Raw genomic sequence first — 20,557 nt, 5'->3', positions numbered from 1 at the left:
TTTAGTTAATAAATGTAGAAAGGGGGCGCCGGAGTGGCTCAGTCGGTTAAACGTCTGCCTTCAGCAGTGAGTGGAGTGGAGTGAGTAAATCCTCATGATCTCAGATTCCTGGGGTCAAGCCCCACATTGGGCTCCCTGCTCAGCAGAGAGACTGCTTCTCACCCATCTTGTGCTCTCTCTGTCTCTCAAATAAATAAACAAAATCTTTAAAAAAAATAAATGTAGAAAGAATGATAAAACCGTAAAACCACCATTAGACAAAATCTCAATAATAACTATTACAGCAAGATTCACTGATGGGTGCTATAATTGGTAGTTGAAAATTAGAGTAGAAACGGAATATTTGTATAGCCACAAAAGATCTACTACAAAATATTTATCAATTACAAAGCAAAAAATAGTCTCCCACTCCAATTCGACAGAGGGACCATGAGAGACTATGGACTCTCAGAAACAAACTGAGGTTCTAGAGGGGAGGGGGTGGGGGGATGGGTTAGCCTGGTGATGAGTATTAAAGAGGGCACGTTCTGCATGGAGCACTGGGTGTTATACACAAACAATGAGTCATGGAACACTACATCAAAAACTAATGATGTAATGTATGGTGATTAACATAACATAATAAAAGAAAAGAAAAAAATAGTAATTCTCCAGTGCTGAAACTTACCAAACCCTACCTTAAACAAGTGATTAATGTTAAAATCACTCATAATAAAACACATGGACATCATGTCCCCAGGATGAGGGTCAATGAGAAGAACACACATGAATCCTATTCTATTTTTGCCAAAAAGGCAAAATCACAACCTTATCACAAAACAAATCCAAATGGAGACATTCTATAAAATACTAACCAGTACTCTTTACAAGTTTCAGTCACAAAAGACAAGGAAAGACTGAAGAACTATCAGAGATTAGGAGAGACCGAGGAGATATGAGAAATAAATCCAATGTGAGATCCTGGAAGAGAAAAATGACAGGAGGAGAAAAATTGGTAAAATTCAAATAAAGTCCATACTTTTGCTAAGAGTATTATAGCAAGTTAATTTCCTCATTTGGACAACAGTACTGTGGTTATGTAAGTTACTAACATTAGGAAAGTTCTTGGAACAGTATATGTGAACACTCAGTGCATGCTTTTCAACATTTCTAAGTCTGACATCATTTCAAAATAAAAATATTGAAAGCAGTGCAAGAAAATCATGGTCCAAATATGAAGCAAATTAAATCAGCATGATTTCGAGCAATTAGTGAAATGTAGAAAATCGATTTGAAAATTCCCATTTGGGTAGCACAGGGATTATGGCATTAGAAATTTAGAGAGGCTCATGCATTTATATCAAAATACTTGCTTCTGCAGTAAACCATAATTACATAGTTGTGTTAATGTAAATGATAGCCATGCATTTTTAGCATTTATAACCAACCCATAGATCATTCCTGGAAGGTTTGATTATAATTATAAAAAAGAATGTAAATATTTTTATTCTTGACAATATAAAAGTAAAAATACAACTACCAGAAATTGGGGGGGGGAGGTGAAGGGAAGTGAGGAGTACTAATAATATCATTCTAAAAAGTGAGAAGTTATTAAAAAAAACTATGGTTGTGAGTCAGTTATAATAAGTAAAGGTGATAATAGAATGGTATTTATATATTAGCAGTAGGGGACGTAGGGTGGAGTGAGTAAATCCTCATTTATCTTGGTAAAATATTAAGAGAAAATATATAATGTTGATAATCAAAGGACACATTTAGATACTGTTACCACTAATCACATTATGAATAGTAATGATAATAAGTAAATCCCTCTTGGGAACAGGACTAGAAATGGGCAGCCATGGGGTGAATCTGATTTTCTGTGTGTGTGTGTGTGTGTGTGTGTGTATGTGTGTGTGTGTGTGTGTGTGTGTGAGAGAGAGAGAGCTTTTTAATGATGTGACATATTACGTTAATATTGTAAGTACTAAAAAGGATATAATAATCACAACTTCTAATATTATAAATGTTCTTCAACTGCATATTATTATCCTCTTTTGTAACACGTGAAATTTTATTTGTTTTTCAAAGCTGTGTTCAAAGGTCATTTTATTTCCATCTCAATATTTATGAATGATACTGATGTGACCATAAAACTTTTTCTTGTGATCCCAGATGGATTTAATATTTTGTTCCTCCATACTCTGATAATACTGTTTATAATTCCATTAAGCAACCAATCATAATTATTATAATTTATCTAGTAACTATCTATTTCCTTTGTCAGAATGAGAGTGTCTGAAGATCGGGTGTTATGTATCTTCCTTATGTTTGTACTTCTAGCACTTACAGTGATTGAAATATATTTTTCTCAATATGTAAATATTTATAGAAACTAAGTGACATCCTGCTTCCTTGAGGCTTTAAGGAGAATAGCCATATAGAACAGAAGGGAGTCAGATTCTGGGAGAATTGTCTTGGTTCCATTGTTTCTGTGCCTATATCCTTCAATCATTTATTCTTCCAGGTCAGAATAGAAAATAATTTTGGAATAGAATGACCAGAAGTTGATGCCTACTCTCCTTATTAGCCTGGTTGTCTTCCATGATTAAAACTTGTCAATCAATGGTGGCTGACTATTATGTTGTCCAGTATAGGTAGAATTATGGGTGGAATTGTATTCCCTAAAAGATATTGAAGTCCTAACCCCCAGTATCTATGGATGTGACCTTATTTGTAAATAAAATCTTTGCCTATGATCAAGGTCACTAGATGGATTCTAATTCAGTATGACTTGTATCTTTATAAAGAGGGAAAATTTGGACGCAGAGGGAGACACGGACACAGGGAGAAGGCCATGCAAAGACTGGAGTTAAGGCTGCCAGAAGCCTAGTGGAAGCTGGGAGACAGTCCTGGAAAAGATTCTTAGTGAGTGTCTTCACAAAGAGCCTTGTGAACACCTTGATCTCAGAATTCTAGCCTCCAGATTTGTCAGACAATAAATTTCTGTTGTTTAAACCACGCTACTTGAGGCACTTTGTTATAGCAGCCCTGGGATCCTAAAATGAGCATTATTGGAAACACTTTCAAAGAGATGGTCAGCACAATTAGGCACCCTATTTCCTTGTTCTCTCATCCTTCCTTGGAGAGGATTACAAAGATGAGAGAGAGCCCAGCTTCATTCATGGTGTAGTCCAGAACAGAGGACTCACCCCTGGTCTTCTATCTGCTACAGGCTGTGGGGATAGTCTGGTGTGTGCACTCTGAGCTCAGTGCCAGCTCTCTAGAGGAATCATTTGGGAAGCCCAATTGATAACATCTAACAATTTAGAGAAAAATTGGGACTGGGTTGATTGACCTCCCCTTGAAGCACTTGTTCTGGCTTGTTCATGGTGAGGCAACTCATGGAGAGCATCCAAGGTCACTAGAAAACTACTATTTGTCTGTCTATTCTTTTTGCCAAGCTAATAGCTACAGAATACATACTATGTGTTAGGCACTGTTCCTCTTCTAGGTGTGTGTGTGTATGTGTGTGTGTGTGTGTGTGTGTGTGTGTGTGTGTGTGTGTACTTACCTCACAGATGGTGATGAAGTTAAATGAGGGATATAATCAATTAATCTATCTATATATCTATCATCTATCTATCCATGTTTATATAACCCTCATTTATAAGTTTATATATATTATATTAAATATATATTACCTATATTAAGTATATATGCATTTATTTATGTTTATATGTTTATATCTATGTATATATTTATATATAACATGTACTTACATAATGTATATATACATAGGCATTTGTATATTATATATTTAAATTATATATAGATACATATTTGTCTATATATATTCTGTGTGTATATATATGTGTATGTGTGTATTCTGTGTTTTTTACCACTAATATATAAATTGTGCTACTTTATTATTTCCCTTTCAGAGCTCAGATACTAAAGAATAAACAGGTTCAAAATTTTTTACAAAATAGAAGTAGAGCAGAATTCAGACTCCAAGAATTGTGGCTCAGAAGTTTATGCTATTAATGCTACTTCTCAAGAAACTCTAAAGCTAGCTTAAGCAAAAGGAAATATATAATTGAGGGTGTTTTCCTTTTTTTTTTTTTTTTAATGGAACCAGAGGCACTCTTAGGAAGGAAGTAGAACCAGAAAGTAGACATATCTAGTTCTTATCCTTCTGTCTCCTTTGGCAATTACTTTCTTTTCTTTTTAAACTACATGCTAGTTCTTTTTATATGCTATTCTATATGCTGCTTTACATGGCTGAAATACATGAGATATACATATTCTCCTTTCAAGTACAGTATGCATCACCTAAAGTTGAAATCACATAGTCTCAATCTGAAATTTTCAAATGAAGGAACTCATCAGCTTGGTTTGGACCAATTGGCCAATACAAACTTGGTCCAAACAACTATTGTAGGGCTGGAGGCACAAGATAATGCTTAGTGATAGCAACTTCCAGGACCCTACTTTTGTAACTCTGGTTTGGAAGGGGAGGAGAGGCAGCTTGTAGAAAAGTAGGATGGGGGCCGGTAGCCACCTCAACAGACATTCACTACAAGATGCGTGCACTCAGCTTATAACAGAGGTTAATAGAAGTGTCACAAATTTAAGAGCAAACTCATGGAGTCAGTGATCTTCAGTCCCCTTCCATTTATAATACTTGTGGGTTTTGAGTGTGTTTTTCCCTTCTTTGAATTAGAGTTCATTGGAATTATGGTTTTCAGTTATTTTTTTAGAAAACATTCATTTTGCTTATCTATTTCCTCAGCATACATTTATTGACTATCTAGAATATGGTTAGAGGTTGAGTTGTGTCCACCATTCCTCAAGAAATTTTGAAGTCCTAATAAACAAATACATGTTATTCAACTACTTATACAAATATCACCTGTATAAAACACAGCCGTTTTTCTTTTTAACAGCATCCAGATATGTCTACCACTGTCAAATAAATCTAGTTTCAACTCAACAGAGAGTAAAAAATAGATGGAAGTTAAATTTCTTTATACAATCCCATATACCTTACTGTGTACATAGTGCAAGACCCTGAATAGCATTCCATGTGTTTGAATGATGGATTAATTGATCGATTTTTGTGAGAAACAGCATATGCTGGTTGCCAAATTATATCTTCAAACAATTTCTGTCATTCAAAATTCAACTGAACTATAGTTGTAGGGCAATATCAACCTAGAGAAATGTAAGAGCAGAATTACCTGAGGTGCCCTGATATTCTGGCATTTCTATTTAGGAGTAATAAACAAAAGCTTCAGTCTAGTTAGGGAAGACTAAGCTCTCTCACAAAGAAGTTTCTGTTACCACTGAGATAGCAATAACATTCACAATGCTCTGGAACGTGAATATTCCTGCCCCTCTCCCCTTTCTAAAGAACAAATGAATGAGCGCCATGTTGCCCTCATTGCTTTGTCTAGGCGTGAGTTTTTGGAAATCAGAGTCCACCTGGAACTTTTTCCCTAACTGCTGTCACTGCTGCATGAACATGATGAAAACCAGAAGGATATCGGTGTTAAGGAGAAATTTGGCCTCCCTACAGTCATAATTTTACCTTTATCTCACTTCTCACTGGGGAACCCTATTCTGTATTCAGACAGTAAAAGGTAGTATGCAAAGTTGGACCTATGGTATTTTTTTTTTTTTTTTTTTTTTAGTTTTGTGGTCTGTGACAGCCCAAATGACTTTGAATGAAAAAACTGGACTACTAGGCAGGAAACCTGAGTTTCTCTCCTGGTTCTGCCTCTTGGTATGTGATTTGATGGAAGGAATCTATATGATATATAGCTACTATGGATATTTAAAAATTTCTCTGATTAGAATTTCTTTCATTTCACCTAGGTTCATCACTCTTTGTTTATATTAAGTGTACATAATTCCTACCTAAACTTTTAGAAGCTTTTCTAAATATGTATGTATTGTGTGTGTAAGAGCAAATATATCAAGCATATATATATATATTTTTTCTCTTTCTCCAATTTGATTCCAAATTAATCTTGAGGTAGGATTTTTTTCATGTAAATAGCTAGTTTAAAAATTTTCAATGGCTCCCTTTAGTCTGCCAAAAAAAGGTGGGGGACTACAGTCATTGTTTGGTTAATTAACACATTTATCCATCCTTCTATTAAATAAGTGTCTCCTATTAACTCCTACAGTATTAAGCATGATAGTCAGTCCCAAAGACACTAAGATGAGCAAAACATGGTACCACACTTCAGGAGTCAGCAGTAGAGTAGTTAAGACATATATAGTCCGTTCTCTTTATTTGCAGTGGTTATGTTCTGTAAGTCACCAGATCAATCAGAGCATACAGGGTTAGGTTCCTGTGAGCCTCTTTTCACACTTTTGCCAACTGAACAATACATAAACGGGATTTGTTGTGGGCATTTTTGTCTAAAGATACTGTATACAACATATATTATTGATTCATCAAGACAGAACTCATAACCAACAGTACCATAACTCATGCCTGAAAGGAGTTTATCTAACACACGTATTTTCTTCATAAGGCACATCAGAGCCTTCATGTGCTGAGAAACACTAGACAGCACTTCGGCACTACCTTTGGGGGCCATTTTAAACAGCCAAAATCACCAACCAAAAGCACAAAAATGTAAAAATGTGTCACCAAATAAGGTTAAGAAAAGGACCCGCTCCAGTATGAGAGCTGATACAAAAAGGAATTGTGTGCCTTGCTTTACCTCAACTGGGAACACTTGCATTGAGCAACTCAAATTTTTCATCATTTCGGCACATGTCCTCTAATGACTGCAAATGTGCCATGTGTATGGGGGTTGCAAATAAATTTTGGTAGTAGGTAAACTTGCAAATACAGAACCCATATATAATGAAGATCAACTGTATGTGAATGAACGGGAAAGAAGTCTTATATTAGTAGTACGATACCCAAAGGAAAGTAAACACGGAGGGGGAAAAAGGTTAACTGTTCTTGGGGATATTGGAGAACATTCTATAGAGTGAATGATGAATGAGATCATATTTATTGGCTTCTGTCAACTAAGCAAAAGGCCCCCATTCAGAGAAAATAACATATGAAGGTCATGATAACATGAAGCTTTGTGACATATTCAGCAAGTACAAACAACTTGGCAATCCTTGGGTCTAAAGCTCAAAGTGAAGAGGTTAGAAGTGCCTGAAGAGGGTAATAGCAGCCAGGTGATGAAGGATGTTAATGTCCATCTTAATTGCTTGGAATACCTTTTGTGATGATGAAAAGTCATGGCCTTGCTTTGAATGAGCGCATGGCATGAATTAAGATCTGATTGTACTACCTTAGTATCTTGTAAGAAGGAAGGAAAGTATTCCCTTGATATCAGACTGAAATGAAATTATTGGAAGAATTATAAAATTTGGGGTTAGTTAGTCCAGCAACTATGCAGTGTTACACAGTAAATTAGATGATGACAGTGAAGTAGGCATGTTCTTTTCCCAAGGAAAGCTTTCTCTGGCTCCATCTCCTACTCTAGCCTTAGTGAGGTGCTCCTCAAACAGATTTATACTCAGTGGTACTTAATACTGGAACTTTCTTCATACATGCCCCATAGCAACTTTTTCCTATCTGTATTATAGCATTCCTCAAACTGCATTTAATCTACCTCAGTATATAGTTAACTAACTCTTTGATGGTGAAAAATACTTTAGTCACCATTGTGGCCCCAAGCTCTCAGCATGTCTTCCACTTGATAGTGTTGAATAGATCAATAAATGAGAGAGTGAAATAATAAACAAACTTAGCGTTTACTTCCAACAGCCTTGCTGTCCTTATGGAAAGAAACAACCCTCAATGCTTTTCTCAGATGCAACTTCTGCACTGAAATTTTCAATAGTCAACATTATCTGGGCAAGGCATTTGTTAGTTATGAGCCATTTTATTTTAAAATGTTCTCACACATTCATAATAAGACGGTAATATGCAAGAAATTACAAAACTGGACAAATGTCTTTAAAATTAGGTGTATATTGTCTTCAAGAAAGATGATATGCTTTTTAAAAATGTCTCTTTTCAGAATTTTCTGTAAGTGACCTAGCGGCAATTATTTTACCTGATACATGCTGTTTAGTGTGTTTCTGTGACATGACCTGCTACAATTGAAGAAGCCACCCTACAGAGGCACTTATCATCACAACTGTCATGTTTTCCTTTTTGCCAGGGATTTTAAAACTCACCACAAAGTCAACCCAGGAATCCCACTGTGGCTCATGTCTTGCGCTCTGTGCATTGCTCCTCTGACATTCTGAGCAAGACCAATCAATCAATTTCTTCCACCAGGAACTGAGTGGTCATGACATCACCATCAAGCTTAGCCCTGTTCTAGAAAACCAATTGAGCTTGACCAAAATGAGCAGCAATTTATTTTCAACTGGGGAGGCTCAGTCTCTATAGGGTTTTAAATATCAGATACTGCTGCTAAAGTTGGGTCCAGGAGTACCTCTACAGAGCCAAGAAGGGAAGGGTAAAGGAAGATCAATGTGCTCATTTTCAATAAATCACAAGATTAATCCAGGTGGGATTCTGCAGCTGTGGGTAGAAAGCAAAAGGAGATCATTATTTGTATTTAAAAGTGCAAAAGCAAAATCAATTTTTTAAATCAAGTTTCAGGAGGACTGACTGACGGAAGGGTAGATATATAGAGAACACTATAATTTTCTGGATTAGAAAAGCTTTCCCCACCCTTGCCACTCATTAATGTCAATGAACTGCACATTTCTGAATTCTGTTTGGATGCACTATTCAACACATCTTATGCTATTAGTGATTCATTTAAAAGGGGCTTGTGCTGCAGGCTGTTTATGAAGAAATCAGTCTCACCAAGCTTTTTTTAAACACTCTCTTTTTTTTACCTATAACATCAATATGAACTAATGAAACCCTCAGTTACTATGGTCTTTGGTTGTATATATGCAATTGAAAACACTCTCAGCATATGCAGATGTATTACTCAGGCTTAATAAGCTCCTCAGGCAAAAGAATATTATGCATGAATATTAAATTTTCCAAGAAAAATTTTAAACAGGCACAACACTAATTATAATGCTTTAAAATCCCTGTACACACACACACACACACACACACACACACGCACATGCATGCATACACATACACATACATATATATATATATATATATTTCTTGTTAGGACAATTTCTACAAACCAGTATCCCTAAGAAATATTTAAAAAGTCCTAGATAGCTGATTATCAAGAAATATTTAGTGTAGCAAACTTACTTGTTTGTGGTCTCTCAAAATTAGTTTGAATGCATTTTTATTTAAAGTAAAATATTTAATATCAACTACATGCATCAAAAGGTGCTTGGCCATCCGAATGGAGGTAAAGATACAGCAAAAATAGTAAAATAGAATGAAATACCACCTGCATAATAAGTCCCGTGTAGTCAGAGCAGAAGTGATTGGTGTGATATGAAATGGTCAGGAAATTCTGTGAGATTTGAACATGAATTTGAAGAACATCTTTCAGTATTGGTAGAGAAAAACTGATAGCATATTCCATGGTATGGTAGTATGAACAAAGATACATAGATTGGAACAAACATCACACTTTCCTTTAGAAGTGTCTTTAGAATTCCCGGAAGCAGTGTTTCTCAAAGGCATAGCTGAAATCAAAGTTTCTGAGATGACTATTGAAAAGATGCATCTTTGGATTTCGACTCAGACCTCTTCTATGTGGGTCCAAAAAATCTCTGGTGATTATCATGCACACCACAGTTTGTGAAATATCTGACCTTAGTTTGAATCTTAGGGCAGTTTCCTCTTCTCTCTAGGCTCACCCTTTCTTTCCTTTTCCCTACGTCCCTCCCTTTCTTTCTTTCTTTCCCTCCTTCTTCCCTTCTTTCTTTCCTTCTTTCCTTCCTCCCCCCACTCCCTCCCACATTTCCTTCCTTCCTTCCTTCCTTCTTTCCTTCCTTCTTTCTTTCCTTCCTTCCTTCCTTCCTCCCTTCCTTCCTTCCTTCCTTCCTTCTTTCTTCTGCATTCCATTAGATTATTTCAAAGGCAGGGATCATGTCTGGTTTACTATATTCTCAGCACCTAGCTCAATAAATTGTTGTATATAGATGGTGATGATTATTAAATGATGATATTTATTACAAATTAAATGAAATAATGCTCATCTCATTGGATATATGTAGAAAACCATCAAATAATGTAGTTAATGATTCAATTATAATAAAAAATCAGCCATTCATTCTGTTTACTTACTTTTCTGTCCCCAACCTAAGTTCTGGGTATGTAAAGATAAATAAAACCTTAAATATCTTCCTGTTTTATGAAGAAAGAGTCAAATAAATGAGGAATTCGCTTTAAAATGGGATAGATAAAAGAGTCCCAATGTAACATGGGAACTTCTAGTTTAGCTGGGGTAGTGAGACAAAGCACAGGGCAGTCAGAGAAGACTTTTCTGAAGATTTGACATGACATCTGTATTAATTTCCTAGGGCTGCTGTAACAAATTACTACAAAATAGGTGACTTAAAACAACAGAAATTTGTCTTCTCACTTCTGAAGGCCAGAAATCCAAAATCAAGGTGTCAGTAGGGTCATGCTCCCTTTGCAGGCTCTAGGGAAGAATCCTTCCATGCATCTTCCTACTTTTGATTACCCTCCAGCAATCCTTGGCATTTCTTGGCTTGTACCTGCATCATTACAATCTCTGCTTCTACCTTTGCATGTCTTTCTTCCCTAGGTGTATCTCCATCTGTTCTTTCCTCTTCTTGTAAGGACATCAGTCATTGGCTTTAGCCTCCCGACCCCCCACCTGCCAAATATATTATGACCTCATCTTAACTGATTACATCTGCAAAGACCCTATTACCAAATAAGGCCAAATTCTGACCTGGTGGACATGAATTGGGGGAGGACACTGTTCAACTCACTGCAACACCTAAACAAGAATTTTGAACTACAAGTGAAGGTTGATCTGACTAAGAAGGTGGAAGATAACTTACCTGGGATGCACAGTGCATTGTTGATAGTGGCCTGGCCATATAGACACTCTGTTACTTTATAGTCACTACTGTCTCTACAGAAATTCTAGGCAGAAAACCACTTTTTGCACTTGGGTTTGCGATCTTTCTTTTGCAGCTCGTGGATGCTCCATCTGTGTCAGTCCACTCTGGAAATAGGAGGTCAGGTCTAGTATGGATACCAATAATCTCCCCAAACTTCATACCTCACTAGTTTGAAAGAATGGTTTTGCTTTCCAGACTCATGAATCCTTCCTTAAAGAAGCCAAGATCTTGGTTGTAATTCCTCTCCAGGATAGAAGTTAGCTGGCTTTGGTTTAACAAACAGAGGTCTTTTCATAACTTCATCTAACTTGTTTGTATCTGTGCCTCTCCAAAACCAGGAATAACAAGATTGATGCCGGTGTGCACTTTACACCTCTTAAAACGACATTTATCATAAAGGGAGCAGAGGGAGGACTTGATAGAGGTGAAGAAAGAACTGTGGTGTCTATTAAAAAAATGATAGAAAGAAGCTTGTGTGCTTTGGTTCCTTTTCCTACCTACTCAATCTTTTCAGCAGAAACAGCCAATACTATTTTTTCACTCCTATTTCTAGAAGATAAGCCAGAAAAGAGGTTCATTTGTTTTGTTTTGTTTTGTTTTTTTAGCTTCAACAACATTGAAGACCAAGCTTTGCATATGTGATTTATAGGATCTACTGAAAGAAACCCCTTATGACCATGAGAGTGTCCTCCCAAAATTTGGTTGGGATTACTGAGTGTTTTTGCCACTTTAACCTGAACTGTTGAGCATAATAAGCTATGCCCTACACCTTTCTGGAAAAACAATACTGCCTGTCTTACTGCCTTTATTCTGTAAGTTAATGACATCCTCATAGGTAAAATGACATCTCTTAGCCACTTATTCCACGGGAGGAAAATGGTATGAGCAGAGTTAGACTTTGTCCAACAGGAATAGCACCTCTGAGCAGAAAAGAAGTATCATCTCAGCAGATTTTTTTGTGCATTGCATTATGAAATAATTTTAAAATTTTAGTTCAGTCTATGTTGTCTTTATCTAGATTGGCCTATTTCCATCCCTGACTCTTCAATAACTGTGGACTAACCAAGCAAGGGGAAAGTCAAAAGAGTGAATTATATTTGCTTATGGAAGAGCTAGTATGCAGGCGATAAATAACAGCTAGTTTATCTGAATATAAAACAGGATTAAATCAACTAACTTGGTAAAACAGAATTTTAAGTGGAACATTCTTCAAGTGATATACTAAAATTGCTTCCAATGAGAGTGCCTATACTTATTTATTTTTAAATGAATATCACCATATTCTCATATTTGTATGCATTTTGGATCAGCTACTTGTTGAACATTTGAAACAACTGCTTTAATGTAAGAATATTGAAGAACTTGATAAGAATATCCTCTTTTGTTAAAGATTATTTATACTTTTGGGAAAATAATTAAATATTAAATACAGCTATATTACACAGAAGCACCTGCTGCTAAACCAGTAGCTAGAAGCAAGAAAAATGGCATGACTTTCCAGTAAAAAACAAAACAAAACAAAATAAAACAAAAGTTAATGCAGAAAACAGTCAAGGGGCATGAACTAAACATGAAACATAACATTTTTCTGGAAGATAATGATTTTTAGATATTTTACATTATATTTTAATATTGCATTAGAGAGAAGATATACTCTCATATCATATTTAAAAAAGTGAGGATATATACTTTCAGCAAATGTAATGCTATATTTCATTTTTATTATAATTATATCTCCGTAGCCATTTCACCACTCCATTAATTCTCATTTTAATGACATTACACACACACATGTACTTTACTTTCAAGAAAAGCAAAATAGTCCAAAGTAAAGATTACAGACCTTTGATACTGACTACCTAAGGAACCCATATGAGATGTTGCAGCTTGAGTCTTAGCTTCATCTGTCGAGAAGCATCTTGTACTTAAGAGTATGAGCCGCGGCTTTAGTATCTGTCATTTATCAAATGGATGATTTTAATCAAGTTAGTTAGTATCTCTTTACTTTGGTTCCTCATCTGTAAATAGGAGGAATTATACTACGTACTCCATTGGATTCTTCTCTAATGAAAATAGTTAAGACCTGCCTAGGCACCATGTTTAGAATGCCTTGCTGTAAGTACTTAAGACATGTTAACAATTATTATTACCTACAAATGGAGATATTTTTAAAAGTTCTCTCAGAGCTGTTGATATAATTAAATGACATAACATGTATACAAAACCTATTATAGACTCTAAAGTGATACAATCGATAATTTATTATTACGTGACTGGCAAATAAGTGTCCTCTCTCTCTATTGTTGTCATGTGCCATATGGGCTACAGCAAGTCTTTTTTTTTTTTTTTAAAGATTTTATTTATTTATTTGACAGAGAGAGACACAGCGAGAGAGGGAACACAAGCAGGAGGTGTGGGAGGGGGAGAAGGAGGCTCCTGCAGAGCAGGGAGCCCGATGCGGGGCTCGATCCCAGGACCCTGGGAACATGACCTGAGCCGAAGGCAGCCGCTTAACCGACTGAGCCACCCAGGCGCCCCTGGGCTACAGCAAGTCTTAACTTATCAGTCTCAACTTTAGAGCTCCTGTAGTTGCTTTGAGGGTGCACATGAAATCAATTTACAGAAAGTAAATGGTTATATAAATGTAAATTATTCTCATAACCTACACCAATAGTTTGTATAGTTACTTTTTTTTATTTTTTATTTTTGGTATTCACACTATTGTACTTGTTCCAGATGGAACAGATATTGTCACCATTTTTAGGAGAGAAAACTAAGGAGTTGAGACATCAGAAAACCGTTCAAGATTATTCAGGCACTTTTAGCATAGCTGGAAGTTAATGCAAGTTTGCCAAATTCAAGGTCAAGAGATTGCACTTGAAGAAAGAAAAGTCTTGCCACTATTATATGTAAAGCAACATGACCAATTGAAGTTTCTTTGCAGCAGCACACTATTTCAGTTATAGAGCTGAAAGGTAAGTGCTGACAGGATCTCTTTCTACCAAACCTGATGAAAAAATGATTTCTTGGATTGCCAAGGTGTCACTGAAACCTTTCCCTGACACCTGATTTGTCTAATGGATGCTTGATGCTTATTTAACTCCTGGAATAGATAATATGTGCATAAAATTCCAGTGAAAATTAAATTTGAGTTCAGTAGCCAACCTGCCCTAAACATTATATCTTTACTATATCTCTGTTTTCTTTCCAAATTTAAAATGTGCACTTCATCAACCCTCCTTGCCCACACACAAGCTCTTTCCAAGTAGGCACAAATCCTTTTTAGGGAATGAAACAGATATAAATAAATAAATACATGAATAAGCCTGTTCACTGTATAATTTCTTTTCTGTCATCCTATTATATTGGTTAAGAAGTATTGCCTCATATATGTTGTCGGACATAACATTGCAGGATAATTGAGGCTATTTCCAGATTGGAATCAGTTTTTCTATTGAACATGGTGTTTTTTAGTGAACTGAAGCAAAATGACTACTTGAAGAAGCTATACGTTTGTTATTACAGAGAACCAATTAAATTCCACTCTGTAATTAGAATTTTTTTTTAATTACACATTGCATGTATGACTTTACTTTTTGATGTTAATGCAAGTATTTGATTTAATTATGTAAGTAATTTTGCTTACTAGTTGCAGAACACCAAAAAAGAAAAAAATGAATTTTCTTTTATGCAGAGGCTACTATCTTTTTGAAAGTTTTTAGGTTCTAAAAAGGAAACTCCACGCTTGCATATGGTGTTTATTCATCAGCTCATTTGCATTTATTATTGGGAAAGATTGTGAGTCCTGGGGGTGGGGGAGAAGAGAGAAAAACTTTTCTAGGGAGGTTAAACTTGTAGTTTTTCTTCTACTATTGTCCATGACGTGGTTTTTAGGCACTTGGCTTCCGATTAGAGATGTGTTAGGCAGCCTTGGGTTTCCACTAGTACCCATCTCTTCATGTCCTAAAGCCTTAGCTGTCAAATCTAAGCCTAGGTTTAGGAGGAGTCCAAATTAGTGATATTTGCCTGAAGGAGAGTGATCTTTAAGACACTGATAGGATGTTAGATTTGCCAGAGTTTTATATTTCATTACTTATGATATATTGTAGGCTTGCTTAAAATCTTCAGTGAAGAAGCACAGCCATGTGGTAAGCTATAGACGGCTAACCTGGTCATTTAAGGCTCTGGTATATGAAAATACTGGATAAAGACACCTTGGGAATGTATTGACAAAACAAGAAACAGTGCAGCTTTTGATGTCCCTCTACCCTTCTATATGTTGAGGGCAGATTATGATAACGTGTGATCCTGGTTTAGCCCACTACTGGTCATTTCCTTATTGCCCTTAGAAAATAATAGAGAGGGCGCCTGGGTGGCTCAGTTGGTTAAGCGACTGCCTTCGGCTCAGGTCATGATCCCAGGGTCCCGGGATCGAGCCCCGCATCGGGCTCCCTGCTCAGCAGGAAGCCTGCTTCTCCCTCTCCCACTCCCCCTGCTTGTGTTCCCTCTCTCGCTGTCTCTCTCTGTCAAATAAATAAATAAAATCTTTAAAAAAAAAAAAAAAAAAAAAGAAAATAATAGAGAACCCAGCAAACCACTCTCTTTGACAATTCCCTGGATTGCACAGGGATCTCCATTAATGCAAATGCATAGGATAGTTTACTAAAGGATCCAGTTAGAAGTGGTGGGGATTTTATGTGAAATTGTTTAGATATTTAGAAATGTACTTGTGTCTTAATGTTTTAAACCTTAGTTCTATACATAAGGGGACTACTATAAACAATGTTTAAGTCACAAGCCGCTAAGAACAAGGTATTTTTTGTATATTAATACCTAATGTTTTATTTTGGGTTTAACTAAATTTGAGGGTAGCGATTGCTATTATTTACTCACAATTACTTAAAACCAAAACCAGAAACCAAACCAAAACATTATTGAGATATAATGTATATACAATACGATTCATCTGATTAAAGTGTATGATTTGGTGATTTTTGTTTGTTTGCTGTTTCTAATTTTAATAGTATATTCACAAAGTAGAGCAACCAGCAACACAATCTAATTCTGGAGCATTTTTGTTAGCACAAAATGCAATCACTTCCCATTCTCCCTACTGCCCCAGTGCTAGGCAAACAGTGATCAAACTTCTGTGTCTGTAGATTTCTTTTTTTCTTTTTAAGATTTTATTTATTCATTTGCGAGAGAGACAGAGAGAGAACAAGCAGGGGGAGAGGCAGAGGAAGAGGGAGAAGCAGACTCCTTGCTGAGCAGGGAGCCCGATGCGGGACTCAATCCCAGGACCCTGGGATCATGACCTGAGCCGAAGGCAGACGCTTAACCATCTGAGCCACCCAGGCGCCCTGTGTCTGTAGATTTCTAATCTTTCATAAAAATGGAAGGATACATATGTGATCATTTTCTGACTGGTTTCTTTGACTCTGTGTGTTTCTAGATCCACCTGTTTTGTAGCATGTGTCAGAACTTCATTTTTTGTTATTTCTAAATCATATTTAATTATATAGATATACCTAACACATTTCACTTATCCATTCAGCAGTTGATTGACACTTGAGTTGTTTCCACTTTTTGACTATTGTGAATAATGCTTTTGTAGACATTTGTGTACAAGTTTTTGTGTGGCTTCATGTTTTCATTGCTCTTCAGGACATGCCTCGGAGTGGAATTGCTGCGTCATGCAGTAAGTTTCTGTTTAACAGGTTGAGGATGACGCAACTATTTTCTAAAGTGTTTGCACTATTTTGCATTTCCTTCAGCAGCACACGAGAGTATCAAATTCTCCACATTCTTGCCAACATATGTTATGGTCTGTCTCTATGATTGTAGCAATCCTAGTGCTTGTAAAATGGTTTTGATTTGCATTTCCCTAATGACTAATAATGTTGAGATCTTGTCATGAGCTTATTGATAATAGGTGTATATCTTTGGGGCAATGTCTATTCAAATACTTTTATCCATTTTTACTTTTATTTTTTTTTTTTAAAGATTTTTTTATCTATTTGACAGAGAGAGAGACAGCAAGAGCAGGAACACAAGCCGGGGGAGCGGGAGAGGGAGAAGCAGGCTTCCCAGTGAGCAGGGATTCTGATGTGGGGCTCGATCCCAGGACCCTGGGATCATGACCTGAGCTGAAGGCAGACGCTTAACCATCTGAGCCACCCAGGTGCCCAAACTTTTATCCATTTTTAAATTGGTGTACTATTCTTTTTATTGTCAAGTTGTGTCTTTTGTATCATTTGGGTAAAAGTCCCTTATGAAATATATGGTTTGTAAATATTTTCTGTCATGCCATGGGTTTCTTTTTATTTCCTTTATGGTATCTTCTGCAGAGTAAAAGTTTTTCTCACTTCCCTAATCCCTTGCATGCTTCCAAATAAATTACGTGTACTGAAATCCTTTGCTCTGGTAATGCTTTTGAGGGAATTGATCTGTCATATTTACCATTTAAAAATGTTGATAGGTAATCTTATGAGGCTTATTAAAAAGATGATGAAAAGACTATGCCATCAGATAGAATTTCAGTATCTTCCTTTATTCTAATTCAGTTGCCAGTGTTTGGTTTCATTCAATTATTAAACTATACATTACAACAAATCCTATTTGTTGATGCCAAATAATTATAAAAGTCTATGTTGTAGCTATTATCCATATTTATTTATAACCTAGCAAGAAAGTTCCACATTTTTTTTTTTAAGATTTTATTTATTTATTTGACAGAGAGAGAGAGAGCACAAGTAGGCAGAACAGCAGGGAGAGGGAGAGGAAGAAGCATGCTCTCTGCTGAGCAGGGAGCCTGACGTGGGGCTCAATCCCAGGACCCTGGGATCATGACCTGAGCCGAAGGCAGCTGCTTAACCGACTGAGCCACCCAGGCGCCCCAAGAAAGTTCCACATTTAACCTGCAATCTCTAATACTTTTCTTCCTGTAAGAAACACTTTTTTGTTGTTGCAAAGAGTATTATTTGTAACCTCGACCATTCAGATTAAGGAGCTGAGTGGTCTCTCACTTCCAGGAAAACCGAAACCACAACCAAACAAAACTTGAAAAGCAACACATGAAAATTCTTGGTTTCTCTCACATTTCTACTAGTTCACATGGGGGAAAAATCATAGTAATTAAAAGTGCATCTGTTGCAGCACCAAAGCATAATACTCTGCACATACTAAACCTTTGCTGCATAAAGTTTTAAAAAATTGCGAAGAATCCTGGTAGTTGAATGAGGCAAGGGGATTTAATTAATGCAATATCTAAAAGGAAATTAACTGCAGTATAAATAGTAAGTTAGCAATTGTTATATTGAAAACTTGCCCTGCTAAAGGAAGGTGATATGACCTAACTCTCAGAGCAGAAACAAAAGTTACCAGATAAAACTTGATATACCAAGAGGTTATTTTAATTTTTCAACCTAAGTTTTTTCTTTCAAAACTGGACGAGACCCCAATATACATAGCAAATATGAAAAATGTGAGCTCTGGTGGTTCTTATCCCTAACACACTGATAAAAGGGGCAACAGAAAATCCCAAAAGCAGGTCAAAGGGAAGTGAAGAGTGAAATGGTTCTGAATGACCAAGAGATCTGTTTAATAAACTTCCAGGCCTCATGAAATTACCAATAGATGCTCACAGAAAACTAAAGTCAGTAACTTTGCCTTTGGATCATGTTAATATCTGTGACCTCCTGTGAAGATATTTAGAAGGAGATCCTGGTGGAATGCATGTATGAAGAGGCTCAGCAGCTCTGAGGAAATCACACCTGTGGGGCGTGGGGAAATTAACTGTGCTCAGATATCAGGACGTGAAAATCCAAAAGCCCGAAACACGTAAGAAGTGAAAACCTAGTCCATTTGAGATTATGATTGTTTTCCTTTACATGTTCTAAGCAATTTTATGGAGGGAGTACTTGTTCCTATAAAGCAGGTGTAAAGCAGACTGTTTTTATCATAAGCACATCAGAACCTACAAATGCTTCTTAATCCACCTTTCACTTTGACTGATAATCCCCAGCCTCTGAAAACTTACATGAAAATAAAGTTAAGAAACACATTTTTAAAAATGTCCCCTTTAGATTTTAGGAATATTTACTACCCTGAGCTCAGAGTTCTGCAGTAGCATATAATTAAATGGCGCTTCCAAGTTCTGAATGACAAATATCATATTGAATACAGAAAGGAAAACTGTCAGCAAAATGTAGATTATTCATTTTGTGAATTCAAGGATCTTGATTTGAATGAAATGCTTTATAAAATGTGGAAAAGAGGAGGCGGATGAAACAATTGCAAAATCCTGATGAATTATACTGTTTGGAGAATTAAATTTTTAATGTTAACTAAAAAAAACTGGTGAAGCTAATATAGTCTAAGGAAGAACACTATCAAAGATTCTCTTCCAGGCAGAATGCCAGACAGCTTGAGCCAGCTTTCTGCAGCAATACCTTCAGGTTTTATTTAAATTGAAATAAAGCCTGCCGTCTTAGCTTTAGCTGGCACAACAAAATGCACCAGCTTCTTGCTTAATTCTAACATTAGACCTGCAATTGCATCTAGTGATATATATTTGCAAATATATGTGTCATAATGTTTTTTTACATAGCTTGCCAAAAATTATTGTCAAAACTCATTATTCAACTAAAAGTAAAATAAATGAATAGATATATAAATGACTAAATTAATAAATAAGTAAATAACACCAATAGCTTCACAGTTCATTTGCCAGAAGTAATTCAGTTGAAAATCGAAACATCTGGAAATAAAATGGATGTATCATAGAAATTACATTGACCTAATTAGGGTCATCTGGATTTCTTCCTTTAAATGACACTTTTTTTTTTTTTACTAATAAGATAATAACCTTATCTTCAATTCAGTTCTTAATGTCTTAAGGGATGAGACCATGGAGACCCTTAAACTATCCAAATAGATTTGCATTTTGAGAATATTCCTAAAATTTCTTATATTCATCTATTTTTTATTTTGCTTAATGATGGACCTTACTTCTTAATAGAAGAGTCCTTATACTGTTTCAAACAAATATTTTCTGTGTTCACACGAATCATATATTCATAAAGCCTCATAACTACATATATCAACCACATTTATGGTTATCATATCCCCTTTATTAGACATATTATTAAGATGTCACCTCTTTACTTTTTAAGAATGAACTTACTTTGCCTTTTATTAAAAAGGAAACCACAGGCTTGAAATGGAATCACTTATGCTAGGCCAAGTAACCAAACCAGGGTTTAATACCTAACTGCAATTTCAGCCTCCTCCAGAAATGAATTCTTACCAGTCAGGAATTTTCTGGTCAGCACCAAGGAGTTAATCTGTCACATTGACCTCTTCATCCCACAAAGGAAGATGAAATAATTTGCACAAGACTCCCTGCCCTTACCCCTAAGGGAAGGTGACCTTGCCTGAAACAATCCTTTCTTTTGTTTTGCTGATAACCTCGTCATCTCACCCTCTTTTCTAT

Source organism: Zalophus californianus, chromosome 4, assembly GCF_009762305.2.
Source record: "Zalophus californianus isolate mZalCal1 chromosome 4, mZalCal1.pri.v2, whole genome shotgun sequence".
Taxonomy (NCBI): domain Eukaryota; kingdom Metazoa; phylum Chordata; class Mammalia; order Carnivora; family Otariidae; genus Zalophus; species Zalophus californianus.
The sequence above is the reverse complement of the archived record's forward strand: the minus strand, read 5'-3'. Positions refer to the sequence as shown.